This window comes from Musca domestica, unplaced genomic scaffold (genome assembly GCF_030504385.1).
Source record: "Musca domestica strain aabys unplaced genomic scaffold, Musca_domestica.polishedcontigs.V.1.1 7, whole genome shotgun sequence".
NCBI classification, from domain to species: Eukaryota; Metazoa; Arthropoda; class Insecta; order Diptera; family Muscidae; genus Musca; species Musca domestica.
The window spans coordinates 18,175,133-18,200,988 of record NW_026712383.1 but is presented as its reverse complement, the minus strand read 5'-3'; the positions used below and the strand labels follow the sequence as shown (position 1 = coordinate 18,200,988).

General features: G+C 33.5%; 1 protein-coding gene and 9 non-coding genes across 10 annotated transcripts in view; 5 read left to right on the top strand and 5 right to left on the bottom strand.

Moving 5' to 3' along the window:
- LOC101889035 (centaurin-gamma-1A) overlaps positions 1-25,856 on the top strand; it is a 575,535-nt gene that overhangs the window by 181,412 nt on the left and 368,267 nt on the right. The gene's annotated exons all lie outside the window — the stretch shown is intronic.
- Positions 3,670-3,796, bottom strand: TRNAL-CAA (transfer RNA leucine (anticodon CAA)). Its single transcript has 2 exons — positions 3,759-3,796; positions 3,670-3,714 (listed from the first exon to the last, which is right to left on the bottom strand). It is a non-coding gene; the product is annotated as a tRNA-Leu (tRNA).
- Positions 6,615-6,740, bottom strand: TRNAL-CAA (transfer RNA leucine (anticodon CAA)). The gene is made up of 2 exons: positions 6,703-6,740; positions 6,615-6,659 (listed from the first exon to the last, which is right to left on the bottom strand). It is a non-coding gene; the product is annotated as a tRNA-Leu (tRNA).
- Positions 7,200-7,327, bottom strand: TRNAL-CAA (transfer RNA leucine (anticodon CAA)). The gene is made up of 2 exons: positions 7,290-7,327; positions 7,200-7,244 (listed from the first exon to the last, which is right to left on the bottom strand). It is a non-coding gene; the product is annotated as a tRNA-Leu (tRNA).
- On the bottom strand, positions 7,575-7,700 carry TRNAL-CAA (transfer RNA leucine (anticodon CAA)). The gene is made up of 2 exons: positions 7,663-7,700; positions 7,575-7,619 (listed from the first exon to the last, which is right to left on the bottom strand). It is a non-coding gene; the product is annotated as a tRNA-Leu (tRNA).
- Positions 8,201-8,326, bottom strand: TRNAL-CAA (transfer RNA leucine (anticodon CAA)). Its single transcript has 2 exons — positions 8,289-8,326; positions 8,201-8,245 (listed from the first exon to the last, which is right to left on the bottom strand). It is a non-coding gene; the product is annotated as a tRNA-Leu (tRNA).
- Positions 13,631-13,756, top strand: TRNAL-CAA (transfer RNA leucine (anticodon CAA)). The gene is made up of 2 exons: positions 13,631-13,668; positions 13,712-13,756. It is a non-coding gene; the product is annotated as a tRNA-Leu (tRNA).
- On the top strand, positions 14,914-15,039 carry TRNAL-CAA (transfer RNA leucine (anticodon CAA)). Its single transcript has 2 exons — positions 14,914-14,951; positions 14,995-15,039. It is a non-coding gene; the product is annotated as a tRNA-Leu (tRNA).
- TRNAL-CAA (transfer RNA leucine (anticodon CAA)) lies at positions 15,742-15,868 on the top strand. Its single transcript has 2 exons — positions 15,742-15,779; positions 15,824-15,868. It is a non-coding gene; the product is annotated as a tRNA-Leu (tRNA).
- Positions 19,781-19,908, top strand: TRNAL-CAA (transfer RNA leucine (anticodon CAA)). Its single transcript has 2 exons — positions 19,781-19,818; positions 19,864-19,908. It is a non-coding gene; the product is annotated as a tRNA-Leu (tRNA).

Sequence of the window (25,856 nt, the reverse complement as noted above, 5' to 3'; positions counted from 1 at the left end):
TGTTCAGAGACCCACATTGAAATGTGATCTAGAATATTTCCTTCTATAATCCTTTCCTCTAAAAATGAAGTATTAAGGGATATTTGGACCGTTCAGCGTCCAATATAGCTGTAAACAATATATATACCTAAATTTCGAATGTAATTTTCATAAATATTATTGTATTTGGATATATGGTTATTTATAGTTAAATGTTGCATAGAATATATCTTCTTCTTACTCTTTCCTTCTAAAACGCTTATGCTAATTTCGGACGTCTACTCAAAAAATGGCCGAGCAAAAATTTATCAAAACAGGTTAAATAAATGTATACCCCCAGCCCTGAGTTATGATTATTCTAAATTTTTATGGGGGATGTGCGTGATGTACCAGATATAGCGGACCAAAATGTTCCACTTCATCTAAAATAGATGAAAATACTGGTGTGTGCAAAATTGAAAGGAAGTCGGAGTCCAATTTTATACGAAATCTTAAATTCCGACAAATTACATATTCATATCAGATTTTTTTCGATACTGCGGTAATTTAAGCGACATTGTTCACGGGAATTGTTTCGAATTTAGCATTTGAAGTTCGTAAGGGATACTACAGCCTATGACAGAAAATTGTTTCTGCAGGTCCACGTCTTCGTATAGACCCCATATAACGGTAACTCCCGATATTCGGTATTCTAATGATTTTAACTACATTATTCACCGATTATTTACAAGTTTTGCATTTGGATATTGTAATGGTTGATGACAAAAATTGCCTATGCAGGTCCACGTCGTCGTATAGACCCTAATTAACTGCTAGATTCGGTATTTTTAAGATTTTAACAGCATTTTTAACGAATTTTATTGTTTTTGAGAATTACCTAATTCGTTCCAAATGGTGGAGGGTATTCAAAGTTCGGCCCGGCCAAACTTACAGCTTTTTTACTTGTTAGTCATTCAAAACGTTGACACTTTGTGGGGGAGCTAACAGAAGAAATGGTCCGATCTCTACCATTTTCAAAGCAGATCTTGTGTTAGTAGAAGTAATGGGATGTATGAAATTTGAAGCGAACCGGATGCTTATTTCGGATTTTATAATCGTTCTCGGCGGTAGCCTTTGTAACAGATCCTGTGTTGATAGAAATATTCAGATGTGCCAAGTTAAAATGGAGCGGATGCTAATTTCGCGTCTTATGAGCATAATGTATATTCAAACTCTCGACCTTTTTAGGGGAGGGGGTGTGGAAGGTACCAGAAGGAGTTGACCGATATATCCCATCTCCACAGCAGATCTTGTGTTGGTAGAAATAATGGGATGTGTGAAATATGAAGAAAAAACGGATGCTTTTTTCGGATTTTATAATCGTTTTGGTTATTCAAAACGTTGACCCTTTCTGCGGTATGTACCACAAGAAATGGTGCGATTTCTACCATCTTTGTAATAGATCTTGTGTTGATACAAATATTGAGATTTGCTAAGTCTGAATGGGATCGGATGTTAATTTCGCGTTTTATGAACTTCATGGATATTCAAAATTTTGACCCTTTGTGGGGGAGATACCAGACGGAGTGGACCATTCCATTCGTTGTTCACACCAGATAAAAAATAAAAATATTGTAATGTATGTAATTTGAAGGCAATCGGGGGAGTTACTTGATGGAGTAGACCATTATTGTCTATTTCTGCACCTGAACTAGCACTTATGCAAATATTAGGATTTGCAAATTTGGAGCATCATCGTTTCATTTTCTGTGCAGAAAATATATTTTTTTGAGAATTGCGACCTTTTGTGGAGGACTGAGTGAGGAGTGAACTGAACTCGATCTAAGTTTGATAAGAATATTACGATGTACCAAGTTTGGACCAAATCGGATACTCCCTTCGAGAGTTATCGTGAGCACCAGCCAGCCAGACGGACGAACATCGCTAGATCGACTCCAAATGTCCTGAAACGGATTTGATCTAAAGAGACCTAGGGTCTAAAACCGTTACTTCGATGAGGCACGTTTTGGCCGTATCAAATTATTTACACCCTCTGTAGCTATATGACTGAGGGTGTAAAAACACATAATTTTCACTTATAGTACTTTCAGTTTGAATGCAATTTTCCTAAAAACTATTGTACCTAGATATATGGTCTGTTCTGAGATTTATGGTGAAATTTTGTGTAGAATATTTCTTTCTTTAACTCCTTCCGACTAAAATGAAATTTTATGTTACTTTCAGGCGTTAACTCGAAAATTGCGAGGAGAAAATTATCAAAAAATTAGGAAACTTTTTGGGGATACTTATTTTATTTATTTATTTATTTTTTTTTTTTTTTTGATATAAAATAAAATTGAAAATTTTTTTCGCTTGGTGACATAAAGTAAAATTGGAGGAAAAACATTGTTGTCTTTGACGTCATCCTTTTAAAATTATGTTTTGTTCCGGATTTTTGCAATACCTCCCCCATCCTACGGCTTTAATCCTTAAATGTGTTTTTAGTATTTATGAACTCTTGGCGTTTAGTCAAGATTTAGACTCTTGACGACTTCTAAGACATATAGTAGAATTTTATGAAAAATAATTTTGTAGGATATTTTGACTTGATGCGATGCCGTTTAAAGGCAGTTTTTAACCCCTTTTTGAAGAAAAAGACCAAAAAGACTATTTTTTGACTCGCTGGAGGGTTAAAATTGTCAACCAAAATATGCCTCGTATAGTTATCTGTAATATTGCCGAAGACCCTATATGCCTTAACTGCGCTGATTCCGAGAAATCTGAATCCGAAAATTTCCAAAAGTGTGGATGAGGGGTGAACTTGCCATTGCCCTGTTTAGGTTACTTTGCGATGTCAACTTTCAAAACTCCGACACACGTGTCTTATATTTTTACCTCTACTTTCATAATCTGCTGAATTTTCCCGTAACTATTTTTTTGTGTTGTACAGTGTAATATTTTGTAAATCCCACCTTGTTTCCTATTTATCCACATTTTGCTCTGACACTAATTCCTAACCTACTCTAACCCAAGACCAAATGTAAACAACGACATCAAAAAACATTTTAATTTTTTCCTACCATTGTTTACATTTCAAAACTGCGATTATTTTCATAATTTTTGATGATTTTCATAAAATCTATTAAATGCCATTTGTTTTGACTCTAAATATTTGCTTTGGCTTTTATGTCATGATATTTACAATTTATTTCGTTTCGTTCGCTGTTTGTGTTTTCATTTAATTGTCGCGGTCTCGGTGCTTTTTCATTCCCTTTTAGCTTAAGTTGTCTCTTAAGAGGTTTTTATGTCATTTGTTTTTGTAATTTTTGTTTTTTTTTCTGCCAATTTCATTTGTATGTCGTCTTGTGGTTATGGAGGGTATCATTGTAAACGAACATTGACACCTTGCCGCAGTCTAATGACAAGATTACTTCAGGTACCGAACAAATTATAAGCCGGCAACAAAATATCATATAAGCGTCAGATATTAGTGGGTATTACTAATGGGTATTTTGAAAAAGAGGAAAAATGTATGTTGGAGAGCTTATGGGTAGAGTACCATAAATATCTGATACTTTGGGTTATCGAAAAAAAAAACAGAAATATTTCTAAAAATTTATTTCAAAATTTTAGGGACCAATTTCGAGAAGTTCGGGAATATATTTTTATCTTTTTTTTTAAATAAAATAAAAAAATGAAGCTAAAATTGTTTGTCAGGAGTGGGATTTGAACCCACGCCCTCAGAGAGGACCAGAAGTCTCGCTTTCACAAATTCTGTTTGAACAGAACAAGTTGTTACACTTGAGTCTGGCGCCTTAGACCGCTCGGCCATCCTGACATAGGGTAGGCCTGCGAAGTAAATTAATTTTCTTTTTTTACCAGAAATAATTTTTCATTTATAAACAATATTTTGAAAACTAACTCCATATAGAATTTTGTTAAGTTTTCTCCTTTTTACACCCTCAGTCATATGGTCATACGCTCAAAAAGCGTCTCATTAAAAAAAATAGCTGCAAGTTCGGCCGGGCCGATCTTTGAATACCGACCACAAATTAGAATGAATTTGGCAAATTTTCACAAAATTAAAATCCATTAAAAATTCTCTTAAAATCTTAAAAATCCCGAATGTTATATTAGGGCCTTTGTAGCTGTAGTATCCATTACGATCTTCAAATACCAAATTTGAAACAATTCCGGCAAATAATGTGGGTAAAATCATGAAAATACCGAATATAGGGAGGTATCGTTATATTGGGGCTATACCAAAACGTAGACCTGCACAGACAATTATCTGTCCTAATCTGTAGTATCCATTACGAACTACTAATATCAAATTTAAAACAATTCCGCTGAATAATGTCGCTAAAATCATCAAAATACCGAATATGGGGAGGTACCGTTATATGGGGGCTATACAAAACGTGAACCCGCACAGACAATTTTCAGGCTTAGGCTGTATAGATACTACAGCCTAAGCCTAAAAATACCAAATATAGGGAGGTATTATTATATAGGGGCCGTACAGACAATTTTCTGTCATAGCCAGTAGTATCCATTACGAACTTCAAATACCAAATTTGAAATAATTCCGGTGAATAATATCGCTGAAATCATCAAAATACCGGATATCGGGATGTACCGCTATATGGGGGTTATACGAAGACATGGCCCTGCACAAACAATTCCCTGTCCTGGGCTATAGTATCCATTACGAACTTCTAATACCAAATTTGAAATAATTCCGGTGAATAATGTCGCTAAATTCATCAAAATACCGAATACCGGGAGGTACCGTATTATGGGGGCTATGCGAAGACGTGGATCTGCACAGACAATTTTCAGGTATATGCTCTACTATCTATTACCAACTTCAAATACCAAAATTTGAAACAATTCTAGTGAATAATGTCCCTAAAATCATCAAAACACCGAATATGGGGAGGTACCGTTATAAGGGGGCTGTACGAAGACATGGATCTGCACAGACAATTTTCAGGCATAGGCTGTAATATCTATTACGAACTTCAAATACCAAATTTGAAACAATTCTAGTGGATAATGTCGCTAAAATCGTCAAAATACCGAATATGGGTAGGTACCGTTATAAGGGGGCTATGAGAGACGTGGACCTGCACATACAATCTTCTGTCATAGACTGTAGTATTCATTAGGAACTTTAAATACCAAATTTCAAACAATTCCGGTGAATACTGTCGCTAAAATCATTAAAGTACCGAATATCGGAAGATGCCGTTATATGGGGGCTATACCGAAACGTGGACTTACATGGCCCATTTTCAATACCAAAAGTCCTGCAGACATAATATACATTTGAGTAAAATTTTATCAACCTACTTCATTTCCTTCGGAAGCTAGAGGGATTTCCACAGACGGACAGGCGAGATATATCGGTCTACTCTTTCTGGTACCTCCCTCACTAAGGGTCAAAATTTTGAATATCTATGAAGCTCATAAAACGCGAAATTAACATCCGATTTCATTCAGACTTGGTACAACACAATATTTTTATCAACACAGGATCTCTAATAAAGATGGTTGGGATCAGACCACTCCTTCTGGTAACTCCCCCACAATGCACCAACATAACCGAAACGATCAAAAAATCCGAAATAAGCATCAGGTTCTCTTCATATTTCACACATCACAATATTTTTATCAACCCAAGGCCTAGTGTAAAGATGGAATATATCGGTCCACTCCTTCTTGTACCTCCCCGACAAAGGGGATCTGCTATGAAGATGAGATATATCGGTCCACCGCTTCTGGTGCCCCCACATGGGGTTCATGATTTTGAAAAACAAAACGCTCAAAACAGAGAAATAAGCATACAACTCTTTTCATTTTTGCTAACACAAGATCTATTGTGAAGATGATTTGTCTCTGCGAGCCCCTTCTGGTACCTCACCCACATGGGGTCGCAATTTACAATGATTTAATCTATCATAAAATGCGAAACATATCAGCGATTCTTTACAATTTGCTATATCTTAATATTTCTCTCAACCATAAATATGGAATTTATGGTTTCGCATAAAATTGGATATAAATGTTCGATTTTCTTGTAATTTTGCCCATTCCAATATTTTTATCTTTTTTGGATGAAATATGGAAATAGAGTACTTCGTTCGATTAAATCTGGTACCTCACGCACATTTAAAAAATGTCTAAAAATTATCACATTTCTCATATAAAATGAAGGAAGTAGTCTATAAAGTCCAAACCTGGCACGCCGCAATATTTATATCATATTTATTTAGGTCCGATAGGAAAAGGACGATATTGGCCTACGGAACCTACGCCATGGAGGGTCAACAATTTGAATAGTCATAACAGAAGTCAAAATATATTTAAATAATCGAACATTGGCTGGAGCTGTACATCTCTCGGCAAAACCTACCTATAATTGTTAACTTGTTTAGATATTAAATTCGGAATACTATAAAGTTTGGTTTCAATATTTTGCCAATAATATTCACCATCGCCATTCTTTTTCACATTGTGATTCTTTCGTTTATTCTGAAAAATGTCATATTTTCTTCCGTTTTAAAGGGAAGACCCTTCAAGGGTCAAATTATATCATCCTATTATATCAAATGTATTATTTTCCCAAAAATGCGCTTTGAGAAAATATTATTTGTCAGGAGTGGGATTTGAACCCACGCCCTCAGAGAGGACCAGAAGTCTCGCATTTTCATATTCTGTTGAACAGAACAAGTTGTTATACTTGAGTCTGGCGCCTTAGACCGCTCGGCCATCCTGACATTAGAATGAAGGTGTTCTTAATCGTAGACTCTTATTTGAAAACTTGTTTTTTAATTTGAATTAATAAATTAAAATTTGGCTACTTTCATTAAAAAAATTATAATAGTAATAATTTAAATTATTTTATAATTATTTATGGTGCATAATTCTTATATATATATATATATTCAGTATAATTATTTTTTGTATAATTACTATTTTTTTAATAATATTTTAATGCTTATTTTCCATAATTTAAAACTTATTTTATTAAATTTTATTATTTATTCTATATAGTAAAGTATTTATTTTATATATTTTTTGTACATATTTTAGTTATTTTTTATTTTTTTATTTATTTTTTTTATTTATTTTTTTATTTAATCTTTTTATTTTTTTACATAATTTTTAAATCGATGATATATAAATTTATTTTATTTTAAAGATTTTTCCATCATTCTTCAATACAAAAAATACTTTGTCAGGAGTGGGATTTGAACCCACGCCCTCAGAGAGGACCAGAAGTCTCGCTTTTACAAATTCTGTTTTGGACAGAACAAGTTGTTACACTTGAGTCTGGCGCCTTAGACCGCTCGGCCATCCTGACACATGGACAGCGTGTGACAAGTGACAAACTGTCTTTAAGTTTTAATATTTTTAAAATTCATACAAAATTATTTTGCAACTCTGAAACAAAAGAATTCGATATTTTCGGTATTTATTTTATATATGTCTATATTTTTTCCATAATTAATTTTATTTATATAATTTTCAACATTTTTTAATATTTTCCTTTTATATAATTTATTTAATTTAAATAAATGTTCAATTAATTCTTATTCCAAAAAATAGTTTGTCAGGAGTGGGATTTGAACCCACGCCCTCAGAGAGGACCAGAAGTCTCGCATTCTCATATTCTGTTGAACAGAACAAGTTATTACACTTGAGTCTGGCGCCTTAGACCGCTCGGCCATCCTGACATGCGAAAATAGGTGTTCGAAACTCTTTTTTTAAATTTTAATATTTAATTTGAGATTTATGATTTAATTTTTGAATTATTAAATAAATTTTAAATTTTATTTATATTTTTATTATATTTACATTTTATACTCTTTTTATATATATTTTTTATTTATTGCCCATATTTGTATGTTCATTTCATTTAATTTTTGTATATATTTTTTTATAATAAAATATTTGTTTAATTTATAGAATTTCTAAATTAAGTCTTTTTAATGATTTATTTTAAATAATTTATATAAATTTAAATTTTATGCTTATTTTACATATAATTGTATATATCTTATAATATTATATTTTTTTATCATCTTCCATTATTGTATATTTATTTCGTTTAATTTTTATATTTATTATTTTTTTTTTGTATTTGTTTAATTTATATAATTTCTAAATTGATTTATTTTTTATATCATATCTTATTTTGTTTAATTTTCAAACATTTTTGCCCCAAAAAACAGTTTGTCAGGAGTGGGATTTGAACCCACGCCCTCAGAGAGGACCAGAACGCTCATCGTACAAATTCTGTTTGAACAGAACAAGTTATTACACTTGAGTCTGGCGCCTTAGACCGCTCGGCCATCCTGACTTGTGTTTGCTGCCTCGTTTAGTGATGAGCACACAACGAATGACGATCAAAGCAAACTAAAAGAAAGAAAGTTTCGTTTTCTTTTTTACGGCGTAGCTAAAAATAGAATACTGAAGTGCTCAACCCATGTTACGCCACAATGTCTGGCAATTTAGAAACGTTGGCATTTATTTGTTGTCATTTGGCTTGTGTATTTTTTATTTGCTTAAAGAATTTAAAGGGGATTAAGTAAAGCAACAAATCGTTTTATTTGTGGCGAAGTGTGTGGGTTTGATGTGGTAATTGCCACTTAGATAATAAATACATAAATTGGTAAATAAATGATTGATAAATAAATTAATAAAATAATAGATTGATAAATGAAATAAATAATAGATAAATTGACACATAGATTATTTTACTTAAATTTTTTTCGAAATTCATATTAAATAATTGGACTTTGATCGCATTAAATTTTATAGGGAGTCAGATAAAATTTAGTATTTGCCTCTTAATTTCGCCTAATTTGTTTTTTTTTAGTCGGGAAGTTTACTTTGAATGACAGAATAATTTCCCAAGTTTTTTTTTTAATTTATTAAATTTAAAAAAAATATATATAAACAATAAAATAATATTTTTTACCAATAAAATGTTGTTGTTACTACATAGATCTCTTAAAAAAAAAAAAACTAAATAAAATAAATTAAATATATATAAAAACAAGTAAAAAAGCTATAAGTTCGGCCGGGCCGCACTTTGAATACCCTCCAGCATTTGGAACGAATTTGGCAACTCTCAAAAACAATAAAATCCGTTAAAAATTCTGTTAAAATCTTAAAAATACCGAATGTTGCTGTTATATTAGGGTCTATGCGACGACATGGACCTGCATAGGTAACTTTTGTCATAAGCCATTACAATATTCAAATGCGAAACCTAAAAAATCGGCGAATAAGAAAAAAAGACGTGGACCTGCACAGACAGGTTGTAGTACCCATTACAAACTTCGAATACGAAATTTGAAACAACTCGGGTGAATAATGGTCCCAAACTCAAGGCCCAATTACGAACTTAACCTGCCTACTGGTAATATACACATGTGCGCACGATTTTAGCCGTCTATCTCAAGGTAGCGTTATTACAACAGATAGACTGACAGCAAACAGACATCGCTAAATCGCCTTACAATTTTACGCTGATCCAGAATATATATACTTTGTAGGGTCTATCATTAATATTTCGAAGAGTTACAAACGGAATGACTAAGCTAATATACCCTCCATAGAATGGTTATATAATTTCAATGACAAAAAGAAAATCTCACATTTTCTATGAGCTCAGAGATTTTGAAAATGAGATACAGATACAAATGTTCAGTTTTTTGTTGCCACAAAACACAAAGTCTAGGTCACGAAGGCGAATGCAGATCTTTGCTCTTGCTGTGGACAAGAGGCAAGGAGATAGGTAAGTCAGAGTGGTGGATTAAATAAAAGACTTGTAGAGGTGTTCAGAGCTCTTCGGAAACTCTTATTTTTAGATGTTAACCCTTGAAGTGTCGAAGGTTCTTGGTTTCTTCGGGAATTGTCCCTTTGAGGTGTCGAAAGCCCATGGGTTCTTCGTGATCAAAACCCTTGAGACGTTAAGGTCCTCGGGGTTTCTTCGTTTATTTCCCCCTTGAGCCCTTGGTGACTCCGCTATTTAAATCCTTGTGGTGTTAAGTCCTTGGGTTCATCGTTATTAACCCCTTGAGGTTTCTAAGCCCTTAGGTTCGTCGTAATTCAACTTCTTGATGTGTCTATGCCCTTGGGGTTCTCTGTAATTCAACTCCATGAGGAGTCTAAGCATTTCAGTTCTTTCTTTTTAACCCTTTGAGGTATGTAAACCCCTGGTTTATCAGCTATTAGCATTCTTGACGTGTTAAGCCCTTTGGTACTTTATTATTTATTTCTTGAGGTATGTAAGCCCTTGGTTTCTCTATTTCGCTATTTGAATCCTTGAGGTATTTAGGCCTTGGGTGGTTCTTCGTTAATAACCCCTTGAGGTGTCTAAGCCTTAGGGTTTTTGGTGTTTAGAGTCCTTGGGATCTTCGGATTTTAACCCCTTGAGGTGTTCATCAAGTCTTCGTTTTATTTTTCTTTTGGTCTGCCACGACAACTAATCCTCCCGTACCAGTAGTAACTATGGACTCTTTCGACGACCACTTAAACAAAAATTATTGTCAAGACCCCTAAACAAAAATTGTTAGCTTAAAAACCAAACGATTTGCGTTTTTAGTCACGTTCACTTTACAACTTTCTGTGACAGATCCAGGGGCCCGCTATTATACCTCAGAAAAGACGATTGGATTTTGGATCGTTACACTGCTAAAATTATTTTGGATCAATTAAAATAGAAGAAATCACTTTAAAATGTTTTGCAAACTTTGAATTTTCACGTTGTAAACATATCATTCTGTCCAAATTGAAATACATTTTCTTTTGACACCAAAAGAAGAGAATTTGTGGCCTTACCCTTGCTCTGTTGCAGAACTGCAAGAATGCAAAAATTTTTTACTTCTATATCCGATTTTCCCTTTTTGATATCGAAACAAGCAAAAAAGCAGCATACCCTCCACAATTTGGAACGAATTTGAAAATGTTCAAAAATCTAAAATCCATTAAAAATTATGTTAAAATCTTAAAAAAATACAGAATATAGGAAGTCGCCGTTATAGTGGGGTAGGTAGGTTTTGGGGTACGACGACGTGAACCTGCATAGGCATCTTTTGTTATAACTACTCAGAAAGAACTTTTAGTACGGACTTTTAGACAATTCCAAGTAGCTCAAATGTAGCTCAAATACCGAATTTTGGGAGGTACCTTTATATGGAGGACACACGATATCGTGGACCTATATAGACAATACTCTTCCAGGGCGTAAAGTATTCAGAATAAACACCTTTTGTGGATTTTCAGACAATTTCATTGAAAAATTTGGCTTCAATCATTAAAATATCGAATATCGGTGGGTACCTTTTTATGGGGGCTATAAGATATCGTGGATCGATATAGCCCGTCTTTGAACTTGACCTGCATGCAGACAAAATACTGATCTGTGCAAAATTTTAGCTTCCTATCTTTATTCGTTTTGACATACTATGTATGGTGGAGGATATAATAAATTGCAAAATTAGTACATTCTTACAGGTTCTGGAACAAAAGAGCGCGTGTCAAATACATCGGGACAAAAAATTTTGTATTGATTCTAAATTGCCCCAATACTCAAAACTTTTTATACCATAACATATTAAACTTAACCTCGCCTCAGACATCTGTAACTTCCGCCTTGTTATTTAGTTTTTATACACTCCACCATACTATGGCGGTATATTAACTTTGTCATTCCGTTTGTAACTCCTCGAAATACTCATTTCAGACCCGACAAAGTATATATATTCTTGATCAGCCTAAAGTTCTTAGTCGATTTAGCGATGTCCGTCTGTTGTAATCACGCTATCTTTCGAACGAATTGAGATAGAAGGCTAAAAATTTGCACATATGTTTATTTTTCCAGATAAGTTCGTAAATGGGCCATGTAGGTCCACGTTTTCATTTAGCGCCCATATAAAGATACCTCCCGATATTCGGTATTTAGATGATTTTAGCGACATTAATCACCGAAATTGTTTCAAATTTGGTATTTGAAGTTCGAAATGGATACTACATCCTATGACATAAAATTATCTGTGCAGGCCCACGTCTTCGTATAGCCCCCATTTAACGGTACCTCCCGATATTCTGTATTTTGATGATTTTAGCGACACTATTCACCGGAATTGTTTCAAATTTGGTATTTAAGATTCGAAATGGATACTACATCCTATGACATAAAATTATCTGTGCAGGTCCACGTCTTCGCATGGCCACCATACAACGGTACCTCCCAAAATTTGGTATTTTGATGATTTTAGCGTCATTATTCACCGGAATTGTTTCAAATTACGTATTTAGAGTTCGTAATGGGAACTACCGTCTGTAACAGTAAATTGTCTATTCAGGTTCAGGTCTTCGTATAGGCGCCATATAACGGTACCTCCCTATATTCGGTATTTTGACGAGTTTAGGTACAATACGCACCGAAATTGTTTGAGATATCGTATTTGGCGTTCGTAATGGATGCTATAGCCTGTGACAGAAAATTGTCTTTGCTGGTCCAGGTCTTAGCACAGTTCCGATATAACGGTACCTCCTTATAAACAATATTTTGTTGATTTTATCTACATTATTCACCGTTTATTTCAAGTTTCGAATTTGGATATGGTAATGGCTTATGACAAACAATGCCTATGTAGGCCCACGTCGTATAGACCCCAATATAACGGCTATATTCGGTATTTTTAAAATTTTAACAGAATTTAATTTTTTAAAATTTCTAAATTCGTTGCAACTGGTTCGGCCCGGCCGAACTTACTCCTTTTTAACTTGTTTTTATTTTATTTATTTATTTATTATTATTATAATTTTTTTTTTTGAAAATTACATAAACTTTCAATTAAATATTGACTATCTGGAATTTTTGAAATTATCGATAATTTTCTTTTTTAAAAAATTCAATCTTGAACAAATTATTTCGTTGTAAACTGTGTTTCTCCTCACTATAATATGATGAACTCCTTTTCCCATACTTCAATCCCCCTCTCTCCCCCCTCCTTCTCTCCTTGACTTTTTCGACCAATTTTCCAAAAGCAATTTTGTAAATTTGCCGCGTCTAAATTATATCACGATTTTAAGTTATTTGTTTAACGTCTTAACAAGCTAGCTTATACAATAACTAAAACAAAAAATACTCCATCTAAAATACATTCTTCATTTGCGTTTGAAGTTTAAATTATCGAAATTAACTTGACTCTAGTTACTGACTAGGTTTGTGAGTGAGTTTTTTTTTCTGCGTTACTTGATTTATCGATGGCTGTTCGATGGCGTTTGATGGTCGTTGGGCTGGATTGGAGTGGTTGGTGGCTGCGAAACACAGTCAATCCATTGGCTAAACCACCACAAACTCTCATCTGTGGTCAGATAGTGACGGCCATCGAATGGACAATTATCGAACTGACAGCGACCGAAGAATGCTAGGAATTTGCAGAGATTATTTGGTAACAAAAAAGCTGAAATAAAAAAAAGAGAACAGCAAAGTGCAAATTACCGCAATTTGTAATAATTTGAAAAAATTACCTCGATTTTTTGTTTTAAAGTTAAACATTAGTAATTTATTTCATTGCCCCGTTTTTTCTCTCAGTGTTTAAATCGATTTATTCATAAAATTCAATTTTGACAGCAATTCCAAAAGGTCAGGATGGCCGAGCGGTCTAAGGCGCCAGACTCAAGTGTAACAACTTGTTCTGTTCAACAGAATATGGAAATGCGAGATTTCTGGTCCTCTCTGAGGGCGTGGGTTCAAATCCCACTCCTGACAAACTATTTTTGGCGGGATAAAAAATGGTTGTAAATTAATAAAAAATAAATAAAAATAATAGATTAAAAATGTTGAATAATACATATATAAAAATTAAATACAGGGAGAGATAAAAAAAACTGCAACAACTTCAAAAGCTTTAATTTTACTTTTTTTTTAATTTCATTGAATGAAAGCAAAAAATGTCGGTCGTATATAGTATCAAATTCAAATGTTAGAATAAGTTTAGATTTGTTCGAATTGGTCACGAATTATGGCCTTCAAACGACCAATGAAACCGTCACAGGCTGCTCGAATGCTGGTCTGCGGTATTTTTGCCCATTCCCGGCGAAGCGCTTGCTTGAGGTGATCGACACTTGAGTATTTTTTATTGCCGACCTTACTTTCCAATATACTCAATAGTCCAACGGATTGGTATCCGGAGGTTTTTGGTGGCCATTGTGCACTGGAAATGAAGTGAGGAACATCATTTTGTAACCATTCTTGGGTGGCGCGTGCTGAGTGCGATGATGCTGAGTCCTGTTGGAATGTCCAAGGTCTGCGGCCAAAATGTTTGCGTGCCAAAGGCTTTAATACACCCTCCAGAATATTTTCGCGATAATGTTCGGCATTTATTCTGATGGCACGGTCGATTAATAGGAGCGGAGAGCGACCATCGGTTGTTATGGCGGCCCACACCATCTCCATGGCCGGTGCTTGAGTTCTGGTGGCCAATCGAAGGTGCATATTTTCAGCTGACCTCTTTGGCAAGTCAAGTAGACGATCATTTTGTTTGTTTACAAAGTGCTGGACAACGAATATTTTCTCATCGGAGATAGCCAAATTCGGCACTCCACCACTTTCGGCCAAGCGAAGCAACTCTTTAGCTCTTTTGAGTCTATTTTCTTTCTGTTGTGGTGTAAGTTCTTGCACTTTTTGGAATTTACTTCGAGCTCATTTTTCAATATTTGCCAAATAGAATATTGCGATATGTTCAGCTCAAGAGCCATTTTTCAGCCACTGCAACGCGGGTTTCGATCAAGTCGCTTCTGTAATTTTCGTATCATTAACATAGCGTATTCTCTCTAATGTTACAGAGTTGCAAAAATAATTGTGTATGCATTTTAAAAATATTTAAACTTGGAGACAGTTTGCCATTAGTCACTCTCTATCCATGTGTCAGGATGGCCGAGCGGTCTAAGGCGGCAGACTCAAGTGTAACAACTTGTTCTGTTCAACAGAATATGGAAATGCGAGACTTCTGGTCCTCTCGGAGGGCGTGGGTTCAAATCCCACTCCTGACAAAGACTTTTTTGAAGGTTGCTGTGTAGATGTTGGAGGTATTTATTTATAAGACTAGATTTAGATGAAAAAAGCAAAAAGTTGTCTATTAATGTTTCTTCCTCTTTCTTCTATTTTCTTACTTTAATTATAGACTTTGTTTTGGCTATCTCTTGTGTTTCCCTCTTTTCGTCCACAAAGGCATCCTCGTTGAGCTCGTTTATAAATACCCCCAATTGTTTTTTTAAGAGAACCTCGTAGTCTTTACATTGTGTTCATTTATAAATTTCCTGTAATTAAATTCTGATAAAATTGACCTGCTCCACCTCAACCTTAAAAATTCCCTACATTAGGTTTAATTTTGTTGCAAAATGGTCAGACTTATCCCTTTATTGTTGTTTTTATAAAAATCCCGAACAACAAGCCACACTGTTCTGTTTAATTTTTAGACTTTCTGCTTCAGTTGTTAATTAAGGACTAATCTCTCGAGGAAATTGGTTTTGAGATATAAAACATTTTTTGTTACTATGTCCTAGTCTGTCCCATATAAAAATAACTTTTAGTGCAAATCGAAACCGGAAAATAAAATTTTCAATAAATTTTGAAATTTTGGAAATGTTAGAACTGTCCTTTAGAGGAATATATTGAGAGAAGGAGTTTGTACGAAAATTTCAATGTCGGAATTATTTCTACATAGAAAACAAAAAATTCATAATGTGCAGCATGTCAGGATGGCCGAGCGGTCTAAGGCGCCAGACTCAAGTGTAACAACTTGTTCTGTTCAAACAGAATTTGTAAAAGCGAGATTTCTGGTCCTCTCTGAGGGCGTGGGTTCAAATCCCACTCCTGACAAAATAGTATTTTTTTTTTACTTTCTTCCCATAATAAGGAAATTTCAGAAGATGACGAAAAAAAATGTCTGTCGAATCGATCAATCACCTCCGAAAAGTGAATTTTCAATGGCATTTTTGAAGGCCTCAATCTATATCTATAAAAGAGGAAAATGTTTGTACGTTTCATTGTATGTTTGTTTGTAATTTATAGACACAAAGCCCGCTAAACAGATTTTTCTGAAAATTTCAAGACATATTATAGCATCGCCTGACAGTAACATAGGCTATATAAATTTTTGAAATTCCACTGTGAAATGGAGATATAGCATCAGAATCGGAGGTACCTCCCAAAAATTTGGATTTTATATGTACATATTTATTGATCGATTACAGATATTGTCGAATTTGGAATGCGTTACGGAATTTGGAGCAATAATCATTATGTTAATTATATTAAAATCGGTTTAGATTTGTATATAGCTACCATATATATTTTCGACCGATTTCACATATCTGATGCACCAAACACGACATGTATGTCCGATTCCAATGACATTTCTTGAGTTTGTTTTATTATACCCTCAGGCATATGACTACAGAGGGTATATATAATTTGATATGGCCAAACCGTGCCTTATAGAAATTACAGTTTTAGACCCTAGGTCTCTTTGGACCAAATCCGTTTCAGGACATTTGGAGTCGATCTAGCGATATCCGCACGTCTGTCTGTCTGGCTGTTGCGAACGATAACTCTCGAAGAAAGTATCCGATTTGGTCCAAACTTGGTACATCGTAATATTGTTCGAAAGGCACCTCCCCCACAAAGGTTAAAAATTTTTAATAATTATAACACTTATAAAATATGATGTAAGATTGCTGATTGTCTTCAAATTACAAACATCACAATATCTTTATTAGTCCAAGGTCTGGTGTGAACATGGAATATATCGGTCCACTCCTTCTGGTACCTTCCCCACAAAGGGTCAACATTTTGAATAACCATGAAACTCGTAAAACGCGAAACGTGTATCCTATTCTTTTCAAATGTCATACAACACGATACTTTTACTTAAGTAAGATCTGGTGTGAAGATGGTAGATATCGGACCACTTCTTCTGGTACCTCCCCCATAAAGCGTCAACATTTTGAATAGATATAGCGTTTATAAAATTTGAACTAAGATTCCGATTATCTTCAAATTTCGCACATTTCAATATTTCCACTAACACAAGGTCTGGTAAGAGGAACGGATTACTCCTTCAAGTACCTCCCCCAAAAATGGGACAAAATTTGGAATAACCATTAAGCACAAAAAACGCGAAATGAGCATCCGATCACTTTCAAACTTGGCACATCCCAATACTTCTATCAACACAAGATGTGTCATGAAGATGGAGAATATCGCTCTACTCCTTCACAACGGGTCAACATTTTGTATACCCTCCACCTAAGCATGGAGGGTATATTAAGCTTGTAACACCTCGAAATGTACATTTTAGACCCCACAAAGTATATATGTTCTTGATCAGCATAAAATTCTATGTCGATTTAGCGATGTCATTTCCGAACGAAATGAAGTAGATTGATAAAATTTTACTCAAATGTATATTATTTCTGAAGGACTTTAGGTATTGAAAATGGGCCATGTAGGTCCACGTTTTGGTATATCCTCCATAAAATGTTACTTCCCTACATTCGGTAACTTGGAAGTTCGTAATGGATACTACAGCTTATGACAGAAAGTTGTCTGTGCAGGTCCACGTTTTGGTATAGCCCCCATATAATAGTATCTCTCTATAATCGGTATTTTGATGATTGTAGCTACATTATTTGGAAGATTTTCCATGAAATTCTAGAAGACCTCAATAATCTGAATAAACGTGGATTTTAAGGGAATCCTCGGACAAGCATTACAATAATTGTTGATTTCCAAGAGATTATAGAAGGCTTTAAGAATATCAATATAAATGGATTTTTGAGGAAATTAATAAATGATTTTTAAAAGAATTTTAATTAGGCCTAATTTTAGGAGACCTCATACCTTCCCACCACAAGTTCAAAATTTTGAATTGGAAGCAATCCTATTGAAATGTGTACTGTCTACTTTTTTCAAGCTTTACATCTCCCAATAGGATACCATTAGATCTCACATCATGATATGGCGGTTCACTCATTCTCTCCTCCACTCCTTCTTTCCTCCACCCCTTCTCTCCTCTTCCACAAAGGCTCAACATTTTTATGCCTACACCATATTTCGGTCAGGGTATTATATATTTGTGCTCATGGAAGTGATCCCTGGTTCCTTTTGATGATCTGCATAGAATCACGTTCTGAGTCGATTTATGCATGTCCGTCCGTCTGTCCATGAATTTTTGAGAACAAAGTACAGTTCACATTTATTGCCCGATCCAGATGAAATTTTGCGCCAATATTTTTTTTTTTTTAACCAGGGACGAGCTTTATTGAAATTGGAGATAATCCGTCAAAATACAGTACAGGTCACATTTATTGTCCGATCCAGATGAAATTTTGCACCAATCATTTTTTTGACCAAATGACGAACTCTATTGAAATTGGAGATAATCGGTCAAAATTTAGATATAGCTCCCATATATATATATATATATTCGTCCGATTTGTCTTTTATTGTGCACCAAACGTGTAATATCAGCCCAAATAGTATTGAATTTTGCACATACAACAAAACTAGGCCTGAAAATAAATATGCCAAATTTGATCGAAATCGGTTAAGATATAGTTATAGCTCCTATGGATATTATTTACCAGATTTGATATTTTTGTCCTACGTAGCCGTAATATGCACTTCGTAACAAAAATGTTAGGGGAATTTTATCAAATATTGCTCAGAAATAGATTTGCCAAATTTGGTGTAGATCGGTTCAGATTTGGATGTAGCTCTCATATATATCTTTATCTGATTTCAAGTAAATTCTGCACCAAATGGTTAATACAAGACCGAATTGAAAAAAAGACACAAATGCCTCGGCCTCTGCTAAATATGCAAAGTGGTGGTCGGGCCCACCCGACTTTAAGACTTTCTTTTCTGTTTAATAATTATAACTTTCAAAATCCGCATCTATTGCTTCGAATTTTTGATATTTTAGATGTGGAGTTTAATATTGACTTTACTTAGAATTTCAAGTGGTTCATGTCTTTGCTAAAATAATTTCGAATTTAATTTCCCGACGATAATTGTGTATCATATTACAAAATTCCATGGTTTATCAGGAAATGAAATTTCCAATTCTTTTTTTTTTCTTCGTTGGTAATTCCATACTCCACAAATTTCTTTCGCCTGACTACAGATTGTTTACAAAACAATTTTTCAATTAATTTGATTTATGATTGGCCTCCAACGAAAAACTTCTTCTTCTTCTTCTTTTACGCCTAACAAAGTCACGCAACCGCGCCTTTTATGAAGCAAAAAAAAAATTAAATAAATAAATATTAATGTTTGTTATTTATTTGCAACATATTTTTTATCTGCTGAAAAATTACACACCAAGAGTAGAGTCATGAAAAAGCCAAAGAAAATTTTGTAATTCATTGCTAAAACCAAGTCTTATTCGGTTAAGTAATGATTTTTTTATTGTTCATTATGGCAACAATGTGAAAAACGAACACACTAATTTATGTATAATTGCAGTAACTAATACCACCAACAACCAGAGTGGCAATGTCGACATGAATAATAAAATAAAAAAAAATCTAGCTGAAAATCATAATCAAAAAAGCAAACAAATTGAGGTGGGAAATGCCAACAGCAACAAAATAATAGGCACTTCTTTATTTTAACTAAATCACATTTTCATGATAAATTAAGGCTTATCACAAAACGTATGGTGTAAACACTGCGATAAGTTTTATCAAGCTCAACTCATTTGCTGTAGTTATCGGTGATAGCCCACAGGTCAGGATGGCCGAGCGGTCTAAGGCGCCAGACTCAAGTGTAACAACTTGTTCTGTTCCAACAGAATTTGTGCGATATGAGACTTCTGGTCCTCTCTGAGGGCGTGGGTTCAAATCCCACTCCTGACAAAAATTTTTATTTTATTTTATTTTATTTTTTTTTTTTTGGAAAATATGGTGGGGATACCTCCCTTACTCTATATCATTTTTTCTACGAGAAGTCTTAATTCGTCAATAAATGGCGTTTTTTTTATCTTCTTTCGATTGAAGACCCTTGACATTTTTTATGTCAATAAAAGACATTTGACGGGTCTCTATCAGCAGTGGCTCAATAGTCTACTATTAAAACAAAGCCGTTGAAGGGTGTCTATCTGTAGAAGATCATTTAAGAATTATTAAATATTTTAACTTATTTTTCCTGTTCTTTCGATTGAATGCCGTTGAAGATTTATTTGATCAAAAAAGTCGTATGAGTGGTCTTCTGTCAACAGAGGAGCATTAAAGGGTCTTCTATGAATGGTGAACCTTAAATAGCCTTCTATCAAAAGAAAAAAATTTAAAAATTTAATTTAAAAAAATCTCCTTTAGATGCCAAGTGATGGTCGTTAAAAATTTGTCCCTTAGATGACAGATGATGGTCTTTAAAAAATCCATTGAAAAAAACTTGGTTTAGATGCCAGATGATTTAAAAATCCAGTTTTAGAGGGCAGATAATAGTCTTTTAAAATTTTAAAAAAAAATGCAAATTTAGAACCCAGTTTATGGCTTTTAAATTTCTTTAAAAACAAGTTTAGAAATCTGATTATGGCCTTTAATAATTCTTAAAAAATCCACGTTTAGAGGCCATATAAAAATTCATCAAAAAATCCAATTAAGGCCTTTAGAAATTTCTTTTAAAAAAATTAAGTTTTGAGAGCAGATAAAAGCTTTCAAAAATTCTTTAAAAAATCTAGGTATAGAGGCCAGATGGCGGCATTTTAAAAATCCAGGTTTATAGGGCAGATAATGGCTTTTAAAAATTCAAATTTATAATCTAGATTATGGCCTTTAACAATTCTTTAAAAAATTCACGTTAAGAGGTCACATGATGGCCTTTAAAAATTCTTCAACACAATCCAGATGAATGGCACACCATTAAAAATCCACATTTAGAGGCCAGATGATGGCTTCAAATAATTATTCTTCAAAAAATTCATACGCATGCCCTTTAAAATTACTTTAAAAACAGGTTTAGAGAGAACAAATGATAGCCTTAAAATATCACGTTTTGAGAGGACAGATGAAAGCCTTTAAAAATATCCCTATAGACGGCATCATACCAAGTCAATATATTCTATAAAATTATTTGTCATAAAATTCTGTTATATGTCCCAGAAGACATCAAAAGTCTAAATCTTACCTAAACTTCGGAAGTTCAGAAATATTGACAAAAAACCGAATATTTTCTAATTTATTCTAAAGAAATCCTCGGCCATTTTTCGAGTTCATGCATAGAAGTAACATCAAATTTCGTTGTAGGCAAAAAGTGTCAAGAGAAGAAATATTCTACACAAAATTTCACTATAAATTTCAGAACAAACTATATATTTAGGTATTATAGTTTTAAAGATAATAGCGGTGTAATTAGGTGTCTGCGTGTTTTGCTTGCAAATGTAATATGTTTCCATTTTAAGTCAAAAATCAACAATAATATTTAGTTTTTTGGGAAGAGGTTAAAGGAAGAAATATTCTGGATCGAATTTCATTGTGAGTCTATGAACAAATGAATGTTGTATACTTAATATATACCATAAAAATATATGATATATTTGATATAATAAAGAAGCCTATTGTAAACACAGTTTGGGGTTAAAGTCGTAGTTTACATAAATTTATGTAAAATTCTCGCCCAAAAATTAGTTTGGAAGGATGACACCAATGGCAAGATTGTTCCTCACCAAATTTTACTATAAGTCACCAAAGAAAATAAATCTCTATGTTCATTATATGTCAAGAAAAATTTTCTTTAAAGTTTGCCAAGATAAGCCGAAAATAATTTCTATTTTTTTGGTTTAAAATTTCCTCGGACTTTTTTTGGAGTTGACGCCAAAAAGTGACATAAAATTTCGTTTTAGGTAAAAAGTGTCAATAGAAATAATATTCTACGCAACATTTCACTATAAATCTCAGAATAAAGTGTATACCTAAATACAATATTTTTTAAGAAAATTGTATTCGAAAATTTTAGATTAAAAGTGGAAAATTATGTTCTAAATTTTTATTCCATTCCGAGTTAAAATCTCCCTTAAAACTTTAGTTTTTGGAGAACGTATCAAAGGGAGAAATATTCTAAGTCAAATTTCATTGTCAGTTTCTGAGCAAAAGAAAGTGATATACTTAATATTTACCATAAAAAAATTCATTAATTTTGGTTTATAAAAATACTTTTTATGGCAAAATTTAGAAAATTTTCCGAATTTACTGCAAATTTTTCTATAATTTCATATATAAAAGTTGTTCTATATATGAATCCGTTTTGAAGATCCAATCCAATTTTTTTCTTCCATTAATGAAGACTTTTTTTGATTCATTTAAATATTAAATGTACCCCTTTCATTGATTTGTGCTCATTCAGTCAATGAATAATTTAATTTAATCGCCTCTTATATAGTTTCGCCTTCATTCTCAGCGAATTAATTAAGACAATGACAACAACAACAACAACGACGACAACACAAAAGGCAAATGACAACTTTATTTATGGCTATAAATAACTTTGCGAAAAGTTTATTAACCCAATAAACTTTAAAATGTAAAACGAGTATCACTGTCTCGTTTCGTTTTTTTTCGTTTTCTTCTCATTTTACAATGCAAAATCAGCTGTAAAAATACAGTCACATACAAAATAATAGCACACCTCTTGGGGCTGGTAGTAAAGATAACTCCCAAGAAATAACATCGTTGTAGTGAAATACACACATCTGTTTCATGGAGAGACAGACGGAAAGACAGACAGCCAGCCAGTTGGACAAAGTGTTAACATGACAGCCGTAATCAACAACAATGCAATGTCAAATGGCAACAACAACAACGAAAACTATAAACGAAAAAAAAAAACGCATTGCTGCAACTGCAGATGATGAATGACGACAGAAAGAGTCAAACAAAAACAGAAAACGGCGAAAAATTGTTGTCCCAAAATAAAAATTCAATAAACAAGTTAATGGGCCATAAAAGTCGGCTGGGTTAGTACCCTACATTTAAATGGAAATTTTCAAAATTTCATGAATATTTTCTTGGAGACCTTTGGAGACTTGATAATGGCCTTTAAAAATTATTTAAAAAATCCACGTTTGGAGACCAGATGATGGGCTTTAATTTTTTTTTTTTTAAATCCACGTTTGGAGACCAGATGATGGGCTTTAAAAATTCTTTAAAAAATCCACGCTTGGAGTCCTGATAATGGCCTTTAAAAATTCTTTAAAAAATCCACGTTTGTAGACCAGATGATGGGCTTTGAAAATTCTTTAAAAAAATCCACGTTTGGAGACCAGATGATGGGCTTTAAATTTTTTTTTTTAAAAATCCACGTTTGGAGACCAGATGATGGGCTTTAAAAATTCTTTAAAAAATCCACGCTTGGAGTCCTGATAATGGCCTTTAAAAATTCTTTAAAAAATCCACGTTTGTAGACCAGATGATGGGCTTTGAAAATTCTTTAAAAAAATCCACGTTTGGAGACCTGATGATGGGCTTTGAAAATTCTTTAAAAAATCCACGTTTGGAGACCTGATGATGGGCTTTAAAAATTCTTTAAAAAAATCCACGTTTGGAGACCTGATGATGGGCTTTAAAAATTCTTTAAAAAATCCACGTTTGGAAACCTGATGATGGGCTTTAAAAATTCTTTAAAAAATCCACGTTTGGAGTCCAGATAATGGGCTTTCAAAATTATTTAAAAAATCCACGTTTGGAGACCTGATGATGGCCTTTAAAAATTCTTTAAAAATCCACGTTTGGAGACCTGATGATGGGCTTTAAAAATTCTTTAAAAAATCCACGTTTGGAGACCTGATAATGGCCTTTAAAAATTCTTTAAAAAATCCACGTTTGGAGACCTGATAATGGGCTTTAAAAATTCTTTAAAAAATCCACGTTTGGAGACCTGATAATGGCCTTTAAAAATTCTTTAAAAAATCCACGTTTGGAGACCAGATGATGGGCTTTAAAAATTCTTTAAAAAATCAACGTTTAAGGGCCAGAGGATGAACTTTAAAAATTCCTTAAAAAATCCACGTTTAGGGGCCAGAGGATTTTCTTTAAAAATTCTTTAAAAAATTCACGTTTAAGGGTCAGAGGATGAACTTTAAAAATCTTTAACAAAATCCCCGTTTAAGGGTCAGAGGATGAACTTTAAAAATTCTTTAAAAAAATACACGCTTAAGGGTCAAAGGATGACCTTTAAAAAATCTTTAAAAATCCACGTTTGGAGACCTGATAATAGCCTTTACGAATTCATTCAAAAATTAACCTAATAATGGCCATTAAAAATTATTTAAAAAATCCATGTTTGGAGACCTGGAAATTGCGTTTAAAAATACTATAAAAAATCCACGTATGGAGCCCTGATGATGGGTTTTAAAAATTATTTAAAAAATCCATGTTTGGAGACCTGGAAATTGCGTTTAAAAATACTATCAAAAATCCATGGTGGGAGACCAGATGATTGGCTTTTAAAATTCTTTAAAAAATCCACGTTTGGAGACCAGATGATGGCCTTTAAAAAGACTTTAAAAAATCCACGTTGGGAGACCAGATGATTGGCTTTTAAAAATTCTTTAAAAAATCCACGTTTGGAGACCAGATTATGGCCTTTAAAAAGTCTTTAAAAAATCCACGCCTGGAGACCTAATAATGGCCTTTAAAAATTCTTTAAAAAATCCACGTTTGGAGACCAGATGATGGGCTTTAAAAATTCTTGAAAAAAAATCCACGTTTAGAGGCCACATGATGGTGTTTAAAAAATCTTTAAGAAATCCACGTTTAGAGGCCAGATGATGGCCTTAAAAATTTCTTTAAAAATCCACATTTAGAGACCAGATTATGACACTAAGTGGCTATAGAATAGCTTTCAAAAAATTATGTTTTGTTTAAAGATTCTTGGTTGTTTAAAGATTCGTGAAATTCGAAAAAAGAAAATCGAAATTCCAAGCGATCTTACAAACCAAATATACCTCCCTGGTCTCCAGTAGCGTACCCACACAAATAATTCAGCATTGAAAACAGCGGCAATACGAAACACGAATTTTTGAATGAATAACTTGTGCGCCTGAATGAATGTTTGTACGTAGGTAGGTTTATATTGCTGTTGTTGTTGTTTTTGCTATTTTTTGTTTGCCGCTGCACATATTGTCCAAATTACCAAATAAAGTCAACTTAAGTGTCGTATTTTTTTAACAAAACGAAATAAATATCACCCAAAAAAACACACTTCTGTGAGGTGTGTTTCTGATAAATGACAGCGGTGCATTCATTTTACAAGTTGCTGAATATATATTTCACTTGGTGAATTAAATTGTGACAATTTATGCTGTACAGTGGGTAAGATTGCTCCAGGGGAAATATGGAGGTATTTTATTGACAGATGAGATGTATTGGTAGAGTTTCTTCTATAGGTACATGTTTTTCCAAGGGTGATATAATTATGCCTCTCCTAGACATCCTTGGAAAACAATAAAAAAACAATTTAAAAAGTATTAATCGGTTTTACCGACAGATGCATATACTCATCCAATGTTCGATTATTTAAATATATTTTGACTTCTGTTATGATTATTCAAATTGTTGACCCCCTATGGAGTAGTTTCCGAAGGAATGGGCCAATATTGTCCATTTCATATCGGACCTTAAAAAATATGATATAAATATTGCGATGTGCCAGGCTCGGACTCAGTTTATATGTGATATTTGATAATTTTTAGACAATGTTAAAATGTGCGTGAGGTACAATATATAGTCGATCGAAGTATTCCATTTTTATACTTAATCTTATACAGATAAAAATATTGGTATGGGAAAATCACAAGAACAACGAACAT